This window comes from Macrobrachium nipponense, chromosome 41 (genome assembly GCF_015104395.2).
Source record: "Macrobrachium nipponense isolate FS-2020 chromosome 41, ASM1510439v2, whole genome shotgun sequence".
Classification (NCBI taxonomy): domain Eukaryota; kingdom Metazoa; phylum Arthropoda; class Malacostraca; order Decapoda; family Palaemonidae; genus Macrobrachium; species Macrobrachium nipponense.
Window position 1 is genome coordinate 17,205,775 of NC_061102.1, and position 18,406 is coordinate 17,224,180.

Here is an 18,406-nt window from a genome sequence, read left to right on the forward strand (position 1 = left end):
ATAATATATATATATATATATATATATATATATATTATAGGCCCCAATATTTGGATCAAGAAATTGAATACTTAAGAAAAATGGGGAAAGATTTATGTTATCCTTCACAGATATTAGATATTTGCTATAATAAAGCCCACAAAAAGTTTTATAGTGTAAGTAACACGGAGAAAGAAAATTCTAAGAACATTCTCAGGTTGCCTCATTTTAGCGGATTTGGAACCATTATATCACTGTTAAAAGCCTTTAAGGTCAACCTTGTTTTTCCTATAATAACACACTAAAAGGAATGTTAATAAAAAATGGCCCCAGGGAAAGCAACAACATAATATATAAAATTCCATGTCTGGACTGCCCCTCCTTATATCTCGGACAGTCGAGCAAGGGCTTAGAAGTAAGATTAAAACAGCATAAATATTCTGTCAAAACTGGGCAAACATCTAATGCAATATTCATTCATTTAAGTGAAAACAACCACCGGATAAATTGGATTGGTAGTTCAGTAATTGCAAGATCAAAAGATGTCTTATGACGAAATCTTTTGGAATCTGCCATAATACAACTTACTTCTCATTGTAATTTTAATATTAGTCATGGCCTGTTTCATTTAGACCCTTGTATTTGTAACATGTTTAAGAATGACCTCAAAGATATAATTACAGACTTAAATACAAATTATTTGCCTTAGAGATATTTTCTTTGTATATGTATTGTTTAATATGTTTTTGTGAAATAAGTTTTTGTTTACCGAGTGAATCTGAATGTGGTCAGCTGTCGGCCTGTATAATCCTTTAATTGTCTTGTCCCTGTGTCTGAGCAGTTGGACTTAATCATTTTGTTCTTAAATTGTACCCATGTTTATGCTTGTTTGGAAAGATTACTCCAGGTGTGTTGGATTCTAGGTACTAATCTTCTTATAATCCCTATCTGTCACTATACGACCTTTCCTGTACTCTCAGTTTCTCATGTAAGCCAGTTTGTCTGCTAAGTAAAGGACGTTGAGTCGAAAGATCTTGCAGATTCTCGGTTGTGTATCTTTCCTTTCTGGCTTATACCTTTATTTATGGATTTATCACGTTCCAAACTTTCGTGATTCAGTTACACACACACACACACACACACACACACACACACACACACACACATATATATATATATATATATATATATATATATATATATATATATATATATATTATATGAAGAAGGGATTTGGAAGTCTTTTCAGAGTAGCTTTAGATGAAAAGTGTAAGTTCGCTTCCTCTGGGATTAAATATACATAACCCCCCCTGCATCACTTATTTTTCTTGCTTTATCTTTTGATAGGGTTCAGGAGTTGATGAGGACAGATTTATTTGTAACCTTGGCTTTTGCAGTATTATAGATGAAAGGTCTTCTAAAATTTTGCTGGTCACCTTTGTCTAATACGCCGCTCCTCGAAGTTTTCTTCAGCTTGGGGGTAGTTTAGGAGAGAAATTTCAAGTTCTCTTAGGGTTGCGAGGAATTTAAAAGAGAAATTCAAAGTTCTCTTAAGCTTGGGAGGCGTTTAAGAGAGAAATTCAAGTTTTCCTAAATTTGGGAGGGGTTTGAGAGAGAAATTTAAAGTTCTCTAAGGGTTGCGAGGAATTTAAGAGCGAAATTCAAGTTCTCCTAAATTTAGGAGGAGTTTAAGAGAGAAATTCAAAGTTCACTTAAGCTTGGGAGGATTTTAAGAGCAAAATTTAAAGTTCACTTAAGCTTGGAAGGGTTTTAAGAGTAAAATTTAAAGTTCTCTTAAGCTTGGGAGGATTTTAAGAGAGAAATTTAAAGTTACCTTAAGTTTAGGAGGAGTTTAAGAGAGAAATTTAAAGTTCTCTTAAGCTTGGAAGGAGTTTCATAGATAACTTCAAACTTATCTTGAGCTTGGGAAGGGCGGTTTAAGAGAGAAATTTAAAATTCTCTTAAGCTTGGGAGGAGTTTAAGATAGAAGTCAAAGTTATCTTAAGCTTGGGAAGGGCGGTTTAAGAGAGAAATTTAAAGTTCTCTTAAGCCTGGGAGGAGTTTAAGAAAGAAATTTAAAGTTCTCTTAAGCTTGGGAGGAGTTTAAGAGAGAAAGCCTAAGTTATCTTAAGCTTGGGAAGGGCGGTTTAAGAGAGAAATTTAAAATTCTCTTAAGCCTGGGAGACGGTTAAGAAAGAAATTAAAAATTCTCTTAAGCTTGGGAGGAGTTTAAGAGAGAAAGTCTAAGTTATCTTGTGGTTTAAAAGTGAAATTTAAAATTCTCTTTAGCTTCGGAGGAGTTTATGAGAGAAAAGTCACCACAGCGGAGGGCGAAGTTTTGGCCAGTCCTGTTGATTAAATTTCTTATCAACTAAACGAATTTATTCTTTAATGTAACTTTACTGTTTTAACAGTGACTTTATACAAGGTCAATAATTGCCATGGTAATAGCTGTTGCTATTTGCATAAACACTATTATATTGTCATACATTGCCTTGATAGTTTATGTTTATCTTACATAGGTCTGTACCCCTATTAAGTCATACGTTTATTGCACGCGTTCGTATCTTCCCCTATGTCCGTCTCTCTAAGCTTTTTTTTTATGCTATTGCCTTTATTTTCCTTCGATAAAGGCGTTTTTCTTTAATCTCGCATTGTGGAAAAATAATTTTATTAGATTTCATTTCTACTTTTGATGTGCTTGAGAGAGAGAGAGAGAGAGAGAGAGAGAGAGAGAGAGAGAGAGAGAGAGAGAGAGAGAGAGAGAGAACTTTCAAGTATTGAAATCGTCTTGTTCTCAGTCTCATACTCCTCACAAAAAGCGATTGGGAAAAAGAAATGTTCATTTGCAAGAGAAAATGAGAACGAAGGAGGAGAAATAAACCTCTCATTCTTGACCTAATTAATTCTTGAAATTGTAGTTTCGTTATTTTTTTAAGTTCTTTATTTTCCGCTCGATTGCCTCTCCCTCTCTTTTCATTCCGCTCTGGAATCTTTATGGAGTATCGAGAATTCGGCTGGAAATAGAATCCTGGGAGAGAAAATTGTTTATATTTTAACTTTGGGTTGCCTTCGCTCCGTCGAATTTATTGGGAATATTGAGATTTCTGGTGGAAACTTTCTCTCTCTCTCTCTCTCTCTCTCTCTCTCTCTCTCTCTCGCTATTTTTTTTCGAGAGCCAAAATGTAGTAGTATGTGAGGGCGTGTTTTCTGATACGATCATTTTTTTTAAAGGTGGTAACTGCTTGTATATGTGGGGACATGTATACTACGAGTGAAATGTACTACTATTACACACACTCTCTCTCTCTCTCTTCTCTCTCTCTCTCTCTCTCTCTCTCTCTCTTTCTAGGAAATTGAGGCAAGAATTTTGATCCTGTGTGATCTGATTACCTTAATCCTTAAGCGATATCCGTGTCACATCTTTGGTACTTTCCCATGGGCCTTTTACTCATTCATTATTTATTACTATCAATTTTTATGAATTGGGCTGAGTGAGGAGACAGAAAAAAAAAAGTTTCGGAAGAAAAGAGAAAATATTTGTTTAAAGAAGAAGAAGAAAGGACATTAGAGAAAAGAGAAAACGACGTGATACCCCCATTTTGGTCGTCGCTTAAATTAGATTTTTCCAGCAGTCTGCACAAGCTTCTTGGGCTCAGATAATGAGACTCGTGGATATTATTAGACCAAGTAAAAAATGCGCCGAAGAAACGAGTTTTCTGTACAGCGTATAATCAAGACCACTGGAAATAGATCTATCTATCTTTCGTTGGTCTCGGTATACTTTTTTTGTATGAGTTGCGGACCATGAAACTTTAACTACGGCCAGGTGTTGGCCTATCGTATACCGTTGCCAGAAGCACGATTATGGACAAATTCAACCTTAAGTAACATAAAACTACTTAGGCTAGAGGGCTGCAATTTGGTATGTTTGATGATTGGAGGGTGTATAATCAACATAACTATTTGCAGCCTTTTAACCTGAGTGTTTTTTTTAACATCTGAGGGCGGACAGAAAATATTGAGGACGGAAAGATAGACAAATACTTTTCTATTACAGAAATGTTAAAGGAATCTAAGTTGACTAGCTATGAATATTACCCAAAATACAATTATTTAAAAAATCAATGCATAAATCAGTTCAAAAACTCTTGGGACCTACGATTGTTTTAAAATTGACTGTAGATATTTTATAGCTATTTCAGTACATGTTGGAGTTATTATGATTTTAAAGGGCATTTATCGATAATTTGAGGTCAGCTTCAGTATGCCCCATGAGATACTTCCGGCTTACTGTATTACAAGCAAATGTTTGGGATGCTGACAATTTTAAGCATTCAAATTATTTACCCATATATGTGTGTATATATATAATCTTAATAATAATGTGATGTGTATACAAATCATATATATATAATATATATAATATATAATGTGTGTGTGTATAAATTATATATATATGTATATATATACCGTACATACCAATACGATATATATAGAAATATATATATATATATATATATATATATATGATATACTATATGTATATGTGTGTGTGTGTGTGTGTGTATGTTATATATAATGATTTTGTATATATGTATATATATGATATATAAATTTATATATATATCTATATATATATATATATATATATATATATTATATATACTATATACTCCGGGGTCCTCTGTCACATTTAGGTTCCTCTGAAATTGAAGGGAAAGTTTCATAGGACCGGTGGTCAGACCAGCTATGTTATATGGAACAGAACAGCAGTTATGAGGAAAACAGAGGGGAAGATGATGTAGCAGAAATGAGAATGTTGAGATGGATGTCGGGAGTAACAAGGGAAGATAGGATTAGAAATGTGTGTATAAGAAGATCGACAAAGGTAGTTGAAATATCAAAGAAGATACAGGAGGGAAGACTTCGATGATACGAAGAGAGGAACATCATGTTGGAAGGCATACGATGGAAATGGAAGTGCGGGGTAGAAGGAGGAAGGGAAGACCAAGAAAGAGATGGCGTAATTGTGTGGGAGAAGATTTGTTATGGAAAGGTATTGACGAGAACGATGCACAGGACAGAAATCTATGGAGACGACTCATTCATAAAGGCGACCCCATATAAAAAGGAGTTAAAGCTGGGAAGAAGAAGAAGAAAAAGAATACATATACACTACACTACAAAATATACCCCATACCCGTTTGCTCAGTTATATCCAGCCCTTTTTCCGAATTCCATCCAGGGTCATGCGTCTTGCGTGCCTTGTGATATCTGACCTCTAAGAGGATTTGACATACTGGGTGTCTTTTCACCTTCCTCTATTTCTGGATCTTCCTTACGTTCGTGTGATCTGTTTCGTCCTCAGATGAGTCTGATTGCCTTCTGGTAGGTTGGGTTTCAGCTTTGAATATACTTCTCTCTCTCTCTCTCTCTCTCTCTCTCTCTCTCTCTCTCTCTCTCTCTCTCTCTCTCTCTCATATTTTTGTTGGAGCCAAAATGATGTATGTTAGAGCATATTTTCTCGTACTTTCAATTTTGAAGGCCAGTGGCGCTGGGAGTATCCATGAAAACAAGTACGAGTGAACTGTTCTCTCTCTCTCTCTCTCTCTCTCTCTCTCTCTCTCTTGGTTATTCCCGAAGTAGCATTAATCGGATATTAAACGAAATTCGCAGCTAAAATGCTTATATATATAATTCACAGTGATGTGATAAATAAATTGCACACACACATATATATATACATATATATTATATTGATAATGAGAGAGAGAGAGAGAGAGAGAGAGAGAGAGAGAGAGAGAGAGAGAGAGAGAAAGGATGCAGTGTGGTGCCGTCACTCCACAACGCTTCCCGCCTGTTTTCGTTTTGAAATGTGGCCCGCATTTGTTGATTTCATTTGTCATATCGCGTTTGTGGGGCTTGGAGTTTATTGAATGGTTACAGGACGGGTTGGAAATCGAGTTAACGGAAATGCCAATAATTTTTTGCTGTCATGTGTTTTGTGGGCGATGTAATGTGGTTTTTCATTTCATTGCTCGAACAAGAATTGCAATAATTAAATAAATAGATACATACATAAATAAATAAATACATAAACAAATAAATGAGTAAATAAATAAATAAATAAAGCAACAAGAACAAATAAATCAATCAATAGCAGTAATAATAATAATAATAATAATAATAAAAATAATAATAATAATAATAATATAATAATAATAATAATAATAATAATAATAATAATAATAATAATAATGGAGTCTTAAGGTCTCATTCTTGTGATACAAACATTATTGATAGTATGCCATAAAGACTTCTAAACTTTTCGATGGCCTCTCTCTCTCTCTCTCTCTCTCTCTCTCTCTCTCTCTGTCTTATAATTTTGTACTTTTGGTTTGTAAGCATTTAATCGGAATGGTTGCATTGTGGGTTACAATAACTTTATTCTGACTGAGCACCTAAATTTAGTGCAGGGGTTCGAATCCCATCCTGCAAGGTAACCCTTTCAACATAAGTTTTCCCTTCGGATTCAATGTTTGCCGTGAAAAGGGTGCCCAAAATAGAGAGCAAACTGAGAAGTTAGGCTCCTGAGTCTTGGAGGTTTATTCTTTAAAATAACAGGAGGGAAACCATAATTCACAATGGTTTTAACTTTTGATAAGATGGAAAGGTCAAAGTTGAAAGTTACTCGGTTTAAAGAGCCTACTCGCTTCTCATCTACAGCCAAAATTATGGGTTTTATTAGTTTTTCCATTGAGTATTTCCTTCGTTTTAAAGAGTAGTATATTTAATAATTTGATAACCATAATATTTTTTTTATTCCTGTCTCATGTTCATATAAGATTCCATTCCGGAGAAATGAACTCATTGAAATATTTCTGTTCTTGACAGGTAAGCGCGCAGATGCCGGAGGACCTTATCATAAAGAAATATTATTTGAACTCGGTGCTTCATCGCCGGAGAGAGAAGGGGAAGTGCTTAAAGGAGTTATCATGGGGAGGAGGTAGGCAAACCTTTATGTAGTAATTCAAGACTTGTGGGCTTGTGTCGGGTGAACAGTGGAATTCCTCGGTCGTTATAAATTCCACCATCGCTGAGGCGGGTTTGAGGAACGGGGGTCATTCCTCATCGGATTGGGAATTATTTGTCTGAGAATAATTCCCCTAGCTCTGCAGCAGGGTTGAGGAACGGTGCCTCTTCCTTCTGTTAATGTGAAATTATTTGTCAGAGAATAATTCCCCTAGCTCTGCGGCAGGGTTAAGGAACGGTGCCTCTTCCTTCTGTTAATTTGAAATTATTTGTCAGAGAATAATTCCCCTAGCTCTGCGGCAGGGTTAAGGAACGGTGCCTCTTCCTTCTGTTAATTTGAAATTATTTTTCAGAGAATAATTCCCCTAGCTCTGAGGCAGGGTTAAGGAACGGTACCTCTTCCTTCTGTTAATTTGAAATTATTTGTCAGTGAATAATTCCCCTAACACTGAGGCAGGGTTAAGGAACGGTGACTCATCCTTCTGTTGTTTCAAAATTATTTGGCAGAGACTAATTCCCCTAGCTCTGAGGCAGGGTAGAGGAACATGATCGTTCCTCAACTTTGAATCATTTTGCTAGGAGACGAATATTCCATTAACTCATAGTATACGGATTAGAATCCTTCTCAGCGGTAAGTCCCCCAAGCCCTGAGGCAGGTTTGAGGAGCAGTAACTGTTCCCCTTATTTAAGAATTGTTTTCAGGAGACACATTCCCCAGCTCTTAGGATGGATTAAGAAGCCATGGCATTTCCTTATATGGTAGTGATAAATTCCACTTGCTCTGAGGCAGGTTTGAGAATCAGTAACAATTTCTTTTTATATCAAGGAATTTTTCGTTAGGAGATAAATTCCACCAACTTCACCACCACCAACGTTAAAAGTAAGACTGAGAAGCCATGACAGTTTTCGCATGTGTCTAGGAATTCTAGCTCTGAGATAGCATTGAGGGAAAGCGACTATATCTAATGTTACTTAGGAACTCTTTGTCTTGCTATAAATATCCGTAGCTCCTTGGCAGGATTGAAAAGCCAGTACCATTGCTCATCTGTTGAGCACTTTTTTTTTTTATTAGGGGAAATTCCAATAGCTCTCGAGATTGAGGAACAGTGCATATTTTTCCACCTGTTTCAAGGGGGTAATATTCAAAACCTATATGTTACTCCTTGAGTTCTCAGTAGTGGCTATTTCCTATATACCCAGTAGCTATTGACTATACACCCAGATGAGTCATTGTGTCTCATCCTACACCTGCTCGGCTGCAGGATTGGGATGAAGTCATGTTTATTCCTTTTACTGAAACCTGGAAATTCTTTTTAGAAAATAGTTTTGTTTTCATGAAGTATGGTCTTACCTAAACGTTGATAACATTTTTAAAAATGCATGGTATTTGATCAAAGACGGCAATGTGATATTGACACTGAAGAATTTTGCTAGATTTGATGGCATACACGGATATGTGCAATAATATATACATGTATATATATATATATATATATATATATATATATATATATATATATATATATATGTATATATGTTATATATATTTATATATTTACATAGATATGTGTGTTTATTTCTTTTTATATCTCGTTACAACCAATGACTTCAGGGACAGTTTTCAGTATCTCTAAGTATTTAACTAGATAGAGCTCATTGTTTTCCAGACATTTTCATTTCTATTCGTATACTTTGTATCAGATGGTTCTCATATTTCAGTTAGATAATTACAGCTGAACATTTAAATACGGGATTGAGTTAGATACGGATGAATATTGATATTATCACTAACGTTTTAATTAAGTTCCTAGGAATTTAATTAAAGTCATGTTGAATCGGATCGGATGTTATTGTTATTATTATTATTATATTCATTATTATTATTATTTATTATTATTTTATTATTTATATTATTATTATAATATTATTTTATGTATTATTATTAATTACAGCTAATTTTTTTTATAAATACATCCAGCATCATCACGGTTATAATTTTTAACGGTGTTATCGTTACCATTCTTGTTAATGTGCTTACAGTATTATTATTATTATTATTATTATTATTATTATTATTATTATTATTATTATTATTATTATTATTACTTTTTTTTAATTACAGTTAATTTTTTTCTAAATATGTCCGGCATCAACATGGTACTAATTCTTAACGGTGTTATCGTTACCATTCCTGTGAATGTGCTTATTATTATTATTATTATTATTATTATTATTATTATTATTATTATTATTATTATTATTATTATTGAAAAAGAAACCCACAAATTCACTTTGTAACTTGTTTACTTCTAAGTATTTACATTTAGTTTTACTTTTACTCCACAGAGTGTGGAGTAAAACTAAATGTAAATACTTAGAAGTAAACAGTTACAAAGTGAATTTGTGGGTTTCTTTTTCAATCTTCAGAAGATTATTATTATTATTATTATTATTATTATTATTATTATTATTATTATTATTATTATTATATAGCACGAGACGCTTCTTGGGGAATGCATCTCGAAGACCAAGCAACGAAAGTGGAGTAAATTATTCGCGTGTGTATCATCTCTCGAGAAAAGGTAAACACAACACATGGGAGGAGGAGGAGGAGGAGGAGGAGGAGGAGGAGGAGGGAAAGGGTGACCCTTTTGTTTACTTGTTTGTTGTGCTTTGGAGCCTCGTCAAATAGCACCAGATCGTTCTTCGGTATTTCCTCCTCCACTCGAACACTCCTCCTCCTCTTCCTCATTCTCTCACACACACATTCACTCAATCACTCATAACTCTCTCTCTCTCTCTCTCTCTCTCTCTCTCTCTCTCTCTCGTGTCCATCGTCACTTCGAGTCTTCCTTCTCCATCCCATTTCCTCCGTCCATCTCTGCGGATTTCTTTCAGTTAAGAAGGAGAGATCGTGAGTCTCTCTCTCTGTCTCTCTCTCTCTCACACAGAGTATCCGCTTGACAGAGAACGTTTATTCTTGAATGGAATCAAAGCTTGTTCTAACGTATCGTAAATAGACCAACTCGCTCTGAAAGGCTTTGTTCACGAATATCTCTCGGTTCCCGTGAATTGGATTCTTTAGAGCCAATTACACTCGGTGCAATGCAGTAGCATCAAATTTGTTAGAACTCCATTGTCAGTGAATAGAGAGAGAGAGAGAGAGAGAGAGAGAGAGAGAGAGAGAGACTGTGTATGTGTAAGAGTATTTAATGTTTGAAGTAGTTTTACACACACACACATACATATGTGTGTGTAAAACTATTTAATAAATTTAATTATTTTACACATATATATATTATATACATACATAAATACATACATACATACATACGCATAGAGAGAGAGAGACAGCTCTTTAAATTCTGTTTACCTATTGTTGATAAATTTAAGTGTTAAGGCAATTAAAGGCAATATACCACAATCGATGAACGGGAACATATGATGGCGTTCCTGATTTGTAAAGGTACACGTGGCATGCAAAATGCGTTCCCTCATCTATCCCGAACTGAGAAAAAAAAAGAAATAAAGAGGGTGGGGAGGGTGGGGGTGGGGAACTGAACACTTAAGGAATAAAATAAACGAGTGGTACTTGAGCCCACGGAAGTGAGTTATGGTGGGTCGGGCCGTTTTTTTTTTTTTTTTTTTTTTTTTTTTTTTTTTTTTTTTTTTTTTAATGGATGGAAGGGGTGAAGAATTCAAGGAAAACTAATGACTCCACATCTGATGCACGCTTGGTTAGACAAGGATGATATCTGGTGGACTGTTTACAGGGAAGGAGTGTCAGCTTTTCCATTTGTGATCGTAGGTCAAAATCCTTTATTGTTTTTCTGTCATCAGTCGATTTCATTCCATCTCGGGTCATTTTTGTTGAGGACATCAGCTTGTGGCCCTGCCAGTCTCCGCCTGCTTTCAGAACGTTAGGTACTTCCCCCAATCGTTTCCTAATCTCGCTATATATTTATAATAAAGTTTATATGTCAAAGGAGCGTTGGTAATTGGTGTTACAGCATCAGAGTTATAGCAACATCCTCAATAATGATACGTAGATTCTACTAATGGTCTTTGATTTTTAATGATATTTCTTCCTGCTCTTAGTCCTTGCAGTCGTATTGTCCACTTATCTTGAGTCCTTCATGCGTGAGTTATTTGTGCACAGAATCCTGAGAGGCTCGATTTCCCCCACAATGTTAGGGTAGGTAATGAGGTCTTCCCCGCGTCTGTTACTTATGTGATAGAACTCGTAATTGTATACTCAACAATTGCTCTTGGTCATTATATCCTATTGTAGATTCACATCAACCGTGCATTTGATGTCTAGCCCCGTCCCTTACGAAGCTCCGGATTGGCTGTTGAGGTATACGTTTGAAAGACGTATCCCTCGGGAGAGGAGGAGCACACATCCTGCCTATGTGAACTCTCGAGGGAGACTGAGAGTTTCCAGCCCTGTGACTGGCTTATCAAAAGCCAGCCAGGAGGGTCGTAAGGGACGGGCCTAGACATCAAGTGCACGGCTGATGTGAATCTACTATAGTAAATACTGGTACAGAAAGTGTTCTCTTGAGTCTCTCATTGTTGTAGTCTTTTCTATTGACACTTCCCCGTCAATTATCTTCATTCATTTCCCAGTATGACAACCGGTGTATTCTTGGTGTAAAAGTATCATGTGGTTTTAGAGAGAAATTTCAGAAGATAATATATTCTCTTGCAGAACCTTGTGCAAATGATTTATTAATAGCTCGTTTACCCTTCACAGTGCTAAAGCTGTCTTTCCTCCTAAATGTTTGTTCGACTGCACCATCTCTCCAGCCGTAGGACGTCAATGGAGAAGGTAAATGAGATATTCTAAAACTCTCATTTTCATTGCTAGGAATCACTGCCCTCGCCCCCCCTCCTCCCTTCCTTTTTTAAAACTTTTTTTTTTTTCCAGGGTAGAAATTGTTACTGATGTTATCACCAGCGTTATTGCTTGGTCTCTAGCCCATCAGTTCTTGGGAAAACACCTGTCATAATTGATAATTTCTCTCGCCACTTTGTGTAGCTTGAGTAGGTAAGCAAAGGAAAATAAATTGTAGTACATACACATCTGTGGTACTGGATTTGTACAACATCTCTTAAACTCGTATTGCACTGGCTTAAGTTGTTATAAGTAATATGCATTGCGTTCGCCTGAGGCACGCAGACATTGTAAACGAGGCAGGTAAACAGACGCTCTTTACAAATGTATAATGTTCATGTAGCTTAAAAAATGTTTTTGGAAGTGTACAGTACAGGAAATTTTCGTCTACCATATCAGATGCTCGTTAAAAATTAGTAACAGGATCTGTATACAGGCCAAGGTAATGATCGTGATTTTCAAATCGTAATTTACGCAATTACTGTAGACTGAGATATCAGTTTGCGCACAATCAACAAACCTATATTTTCAATTGCTAGCACGATACTGACGTCTGTGTCAATGTCTCGAAAATCGGATAAAAATGAAGAGTAAACGTTGTCACATTTGTAACCGTCAGAAATATAAGAACTGCAAATGTTTTTCAGTATCTCTGATCCCAGTTCAGTGCAGTGGCTGTAAGTCATATGGTCATGTGTGTTTCTGCTCGGTCTAGAGCGTTAGTTATGCGATTTGCAACGAGGGAGGAACATTTACTTGTCAGAATGAGCGTATTTCACGAAGAGCCATTATTTTGGATGTATATTTATGGCCCTGTGGTCAAAGATGCCAGCCTAGGCCATTTCAAACAATCGTGGTTACATAAAAAAAATAATTCCAACGTAACACGAAGGAACACGTGCTTGAGAATAATATCCTTTCGTAGTTTTTTCTACATTCTGAAGTTCAACCACTCTTTGATTCAGTGTGAACTTGAGAATGTAGAAATAAACTACGAAAGTACTTGTTCCAGGTCCCCGTTTCACTCACCTGTCTACCGTAGATTTAAGGACAAAAAATAAATAAATAAAAATTCAAAAGATAAAATGGTTCACAGAGCTTAAATAGATAAGGCATTACACATGGGTAACGGACATCGAAACAATGTAAAAAATACTGATGTTCATAATCAGTCGGCCATAACTCTAGTTCATTACTCAAGGAATATCCACCCGTTTCCACGTCCCTCAGTCGAAAGAAGGAACAAAGAAAAAAAAAAACTAAAAAATTGAAAACGACTCAGAAAATGAGACTAAATACGTGAAAAGAATCAGATTGCTGTGATAGTCAGCGCTGTAAAGAGAGTTTCTTTTTAATCGTCCCGTTTTTTTTTTTAGAATAAAAATGAATTCCACTTTGTAAATTGAAATGTTCAGTTCATATAGACCGCTTGAAAATCAAAGAAGTTTCATTAACTGGCCGAAATTGGAGAGTCGATTGGCTGCCGTTTCATTATGGGCTTCTCGTTCTAAATGTCATTAGTTCTGTTTACTGAAATAGGGGTTCAAAAGAAGAAGACTTTCGTGTGAGATCGATTTCCATCGCGTCAGCTACCACTACCGGTGGCGACTGGCGACGCCTGCATGCTCCATTGGTAAGAATATATATATATATATATATATATTATATATTATATATATATATATATATATATAAACTATATATATATATATATATATATATATATATATATATATATATATATATATATATATAGTATAGTATATATATATATATATATATATATATATATATATATATATATAACTATATATATATATATAAACTATATATATATATATATATATATATATGTATGTATATGTATTATATAATGTATAGTAATATCGTCCTTAAAACTATTCTCTCTCTCTCTCTCTCTCTCTCTCTCTCTCTCTCTCTCTCTCTCTCTCTCTCATTGATTTTGAGTTACAGCGCGAACGATTGCGGGTTTAATTGGCAGACAGATTGCAACCATTTTTACACCCTCTCTCTCTCACTCTCTCTCTCTTTCCTCTCTCTCTCTCTCTCTCTCTCTCTCTCTTCAGTTCGTCCATCGTAATTGTCATCTTTCTATCTGTTTTGTGTGTCTCTTGATATGCGACGAATCAGTCTCTCTCCCTTCTATCCAGCCAATCATCGACTTCCTGTATGTATGTATATCTGCCTGTCTGCGGAAATTGGCTCCTTTCTCTCAGACCGCAAAACGTTTATAATCGCCATGAGCGCATTCGTCGATCTCCATGACACAAACGTCCCTTGGGCGAGAGAGCCTTAATTGTCAGCATTCAAGAGTCGTCAGTCAGACGCGTCGTTATATTTATAGGGGATGAATATTCACACTCCGCCATTTGCATTCGGTGGTTGCGGATGGCGCTGCGAATGACAGCATTACGAGGAGATGACGCCATCGAATACGGCGTCATTTAAAGCGAGGTTATTTAGTAGGACAAAGATAATCCTTTACGGTGCAATGAAGATCGGTGTTTAAAAAGGTATTCTAAAATGGTGCCATAAAGATCAGTGTTTAAAAAAAAAGTTCCAAAATTGTGTTGTAAAGATTAATGTTGATAAAAGTATTCCGAAATTGTGCTATAAAAATTGATGTTGAAAAGTATTCCGAAATAGTGCTAAAGATTGATATTGAAAGGATTCCAAAATTGTGCTATAAAGATTTCATGTTTAAAGTATTCCAAAAGGGTGCTATAAAGATTGATGCTGAAAAAAGTATTCCTAAATGGTGCTATAAAGATTGATGCTGAAAAAAGTATTCAAAATGATGCTATTAAACTTGTTTAATAAGTATTTCAAAATGGTGCTATAAAAATTGATGTTTCAAAAAGTATTCCCAAATGGTGATATAGAGATTGATGTTTAAAAAAGTATTTCAAAACAGTCTTATGAAGATTGAATATGAAAAAAGTATTCCGAAATGGTGCTGGAAAGATTGATATTTTTTTTTAGAAAAGTATTAAAAAATGGTGCTTTAAAGAGTAAAAAGGTATTTCCAAATAGTGCTATAAAGATTGCTGATGAAAAAAGTTTTCCCAAATAGTGCTATAAAGATTGATGTTGAAAAAAGTATTCCCAAATAGTTCTATAAAGATTGATGTTGAAAAAAGTATTCCCAAATAGTGCTATAAAGATTGATGTTGAAAAAAGTATACCCAAATGGTGCTATAAAGATTGATGTTGAAAAGAGTATTCCATAGAGATTGATGTTGAAAAGAGTATTCCCAAATAGTGCTATAAAGATTGATGTTGAAAAGAGTATTCCCAAATAGTGCTATAAAGATTAATGTTGAAAAGAGTATTCCAAAATAGTGCTATAAAGATTGATGTTGAAAAGAGTATTCCCAAATAGTGCTATAAAGATTGATGTTGAAGAAAGTATACCCAAATGGTGCTATAAAGATTGATGTTGAAAAGTTTATTCCATAGAGATTGATGTTGAAAAGAGTATTCCCAAATAGTGCTATAAAGATTGATGTTGAAAAGAGTATTTCCAAATAGTGCTATAAAGATTGATGTTGAAAAGAGTATTTCCAAATAGTGCTATAAAGATTGATGTTGAAAAGAGTATTTCCAAATAGTGTTATAAAGATTGACGTTGAAAAGAGTATTTCCAAATAGTGCTATAAAGATTGATGTTTGAAAAAAAGTATACCCAAATAGTGCTATAAAGATTGATGTTGAAAAGAGTATTTGTCCATAAAGATTGATTTGAAAAGAGTATTTCCAAAGTCTATTAAAGATTGATGTTGAAAAGAGTATTTCCAAATAGTGCTATAAAGATTGATGTTGAAAAGAGTATTTCCAAATAGTGTTATAAAGATTGATGTTGAAAAGAGTATTTCCAAATAGTGCTATAAAGATTGATGTTGAAAAAAGTATACCCAAATAGTGCTATAAAGATTGATGTTGAAAAGAGTATTTCCAAATAGTACTATAAAGATTGATGTTGAAAAAAGTATACCCAAATAGTGTTATAAAGATTGATGTTGAAAAGAGTATTTCCAAATAGTGCTATAAAGATTGATGTTGAAAAAAGTATACCCAAATAGTGCTATAAAGATTGATGTTGATAAAAGTATTCCCAAATAGTGCTATAAAGATTGATGTTGAAAAAAGTACTCCCAAATAGTGATATAAAGATTGATGTTGAAAAGAGTATTCCCAAATAGTGCTATAAAGATGATGAAATGTTGAAATGAGTAAAATATATTTCCAAATAGTGCTATAAAGATTGATGTTGAAAAAAGTATACCCAAATGGTGCTATAAAAGATTGATGTTGAAAAAGAGTATTTCCATAGATGATTGATGTTGGAAAAAGTATTCCCAAATAGTGCTATAAAGATTGATGTTGAAAAGAGTATTTCCAAATAGTGCTATAAAGATTGATGTTGAAAAGAGTATTTCCAAATAGTGCTATAAAGATTGATGTTGAAAAGAGTATTCCAAAATAGTGATATAGAGATTGATGTTGATAAAGTATTGCCCAAATAGTGCTAGTTGATTGATTGTTGTGTGAAAAAAAGTATTCCAAATAGTGCCATAAAGATTGATGTTGAAAAAAGTATTCCCAAATATTGCTATAAAGAGATGATGTTGAAAAGAGTATTCCCAAACATAGTGCTATAAACCCAAAAGATTGATGTTGAAAAAATATGTTCCCGATAGTGCTATAAAGATTGATGTTGAAAAAAGTATTAACCCAAATGGTGCTATAAAGATTGATGTTGAAAAGAGTATTCCAAAATAGTGATATAGAGATTGATGTTGATAAAAGTATTCCCAAATAGTGCTATAAAGATTGATGTTGAAAAAAGTATTCCCAAATAGTGCCATAAAGATTGATGTTGAAAAGAGTATTCCCAAATAGTGCTATAAAGATTGATGTTGAAAAAAGTATTCCCAAATAGTGCTATAAAGATTGATGTTGAAAAAAGTATACCCAAATAGTGCCATAAAGATTGATGTTGAAGAAAATATACCCAAATGGTGCTATAAAGATTGATGTTGAAAAGAGTATTCCATAGAGATTGATGTTGAAAAGAGTATTCCCAAATAGTGCTATAAAGATTGATGTTGAAAAGAGTATTCCCAAATAGTGCTATAAAGATTGATGTTGAAAAGAGTATTCCAAATAGTGATATAGAGATTGATGTTGAAAAAAGTATTCCCAAATAGTGCTATAAAGATTGATGTTGAAAAGAGTATTCCCAAATAGTGCTATAAAGATTGATATTGAAAAGAGTATTTCCAAATAGTGCTATAAAGATCGATATTGAAAAGAGTATTTCCAAATAGTGCTATAAAGATCGATATTGAAAAGAGTATTTCCAAATAGTGCTATAAAGATTGATGTTGAAAAGTATTCGCAAATGGTGCTATAAAGATTGGTGATTTCAATTGAGTCCCGATTTGGAATGAAGCCGTTTGCAGCATCATAAGGAAGGGTCGATGTTAAGCATGACGTTATTAGAAATGGCGTTGTCTGGTATTATTATTATTTTTTTTTTAATGAGGAGGTGGGTGGGGTTGAGGAATGTTATTAATTAATGGGATTATTGTACTTAAACAAATTATTGGTATTATGTCGTTATTAAAGGAGATCCGCTTCATAAGACTTAGGAGATGAAAATTATATTTTGTCTGGTACCTGGGTTCCGTTGAATCAAGTCTTATTTTTACAGACCAAATGTTTCTCTTGTTACTGGAAATTTCATTATTATTATTATTATTATTATTATTATTATTATTATTATTATTATTATTATTATTATTATTATTATTATCTTGTATTTTTAGATCTGATGTCGTTTTTCTTGTTACTGAAAATTTAATTATTTTTTGTTACTATTATTATTATTATTATTATTATTATTATTATTATTATTATTATTATTATTATTATCTTATTTAGTTATTATATTCATTTGCAACAGTAGTAGTAGTAGTTGTTGTTGTTACTGTTGTTGTTGTTGTAAAACTAAAAGTGTTAGGTATAGAAGGCAATTTATTATTTTATCTTAATGAATAAAGTATAGTATTGAAATGCTTCCATAGTAAATTCCTTGATTTAGACAAAACATTCAAAATTATTAGCATTTTTCGTGTGTGTGTGTGTGTGTGTGTGTGTATTTTTACCAGACATGCGGTCCTTGTGTATGAACGAACTAACGTAATTATCGACGTCCGTACACAGAACAGTTGCCCGTAATGAAACGTTGGCTCTCTCTCTCTCTCTCTCTTCTCTCTCTCTCTCTCTCTCTCTCTCTCTCTCTCTCTCTCTCTCTCTCCATGACCTTTGCCTAAATCGTTTTGATACAAGAGATTTCATTTGGACCCTGCCGTTTTAAACACATTAAAAAAAAGAAAGATTAAAAAAGGAAAGAAACACAACGCAATCCCGAACCAGTTTACGCAACAAACAAACCAGCTGTGTTATATG

General features: G+C 34.1%; 1 protein-coding gene across 4 annotated transcripts in view; it reads left to right on the forward strand.

Annotated features, from left to right (window-relative positions):
• Window positions 1-18,406, forward strand: part of LOC135212547 (high affinity cGMP-specific 3',5'-cyclic phosphodiesterase 9A-like) — a 640,308-nt gene that overhangs the window by 119,272 nt on the left and 502,630 nt on the right. For 2 of the 4 annotated variants that reach the window (XM_064246080.1, XM_064246079.1), the window contains exon 2: window positions 6,877-6,988. The exons of the other annotated variants lie outside the window; for them this stretch is intronic. The gene's annotated coding sequence lies outside the window, so the exon portion shown is untranslated. The remainder of the gene's footprint in view (window positions 1-6,876; window positions 6,989-18,406) is intronic. 4 annotated transcript variants of the gene reach the window in all.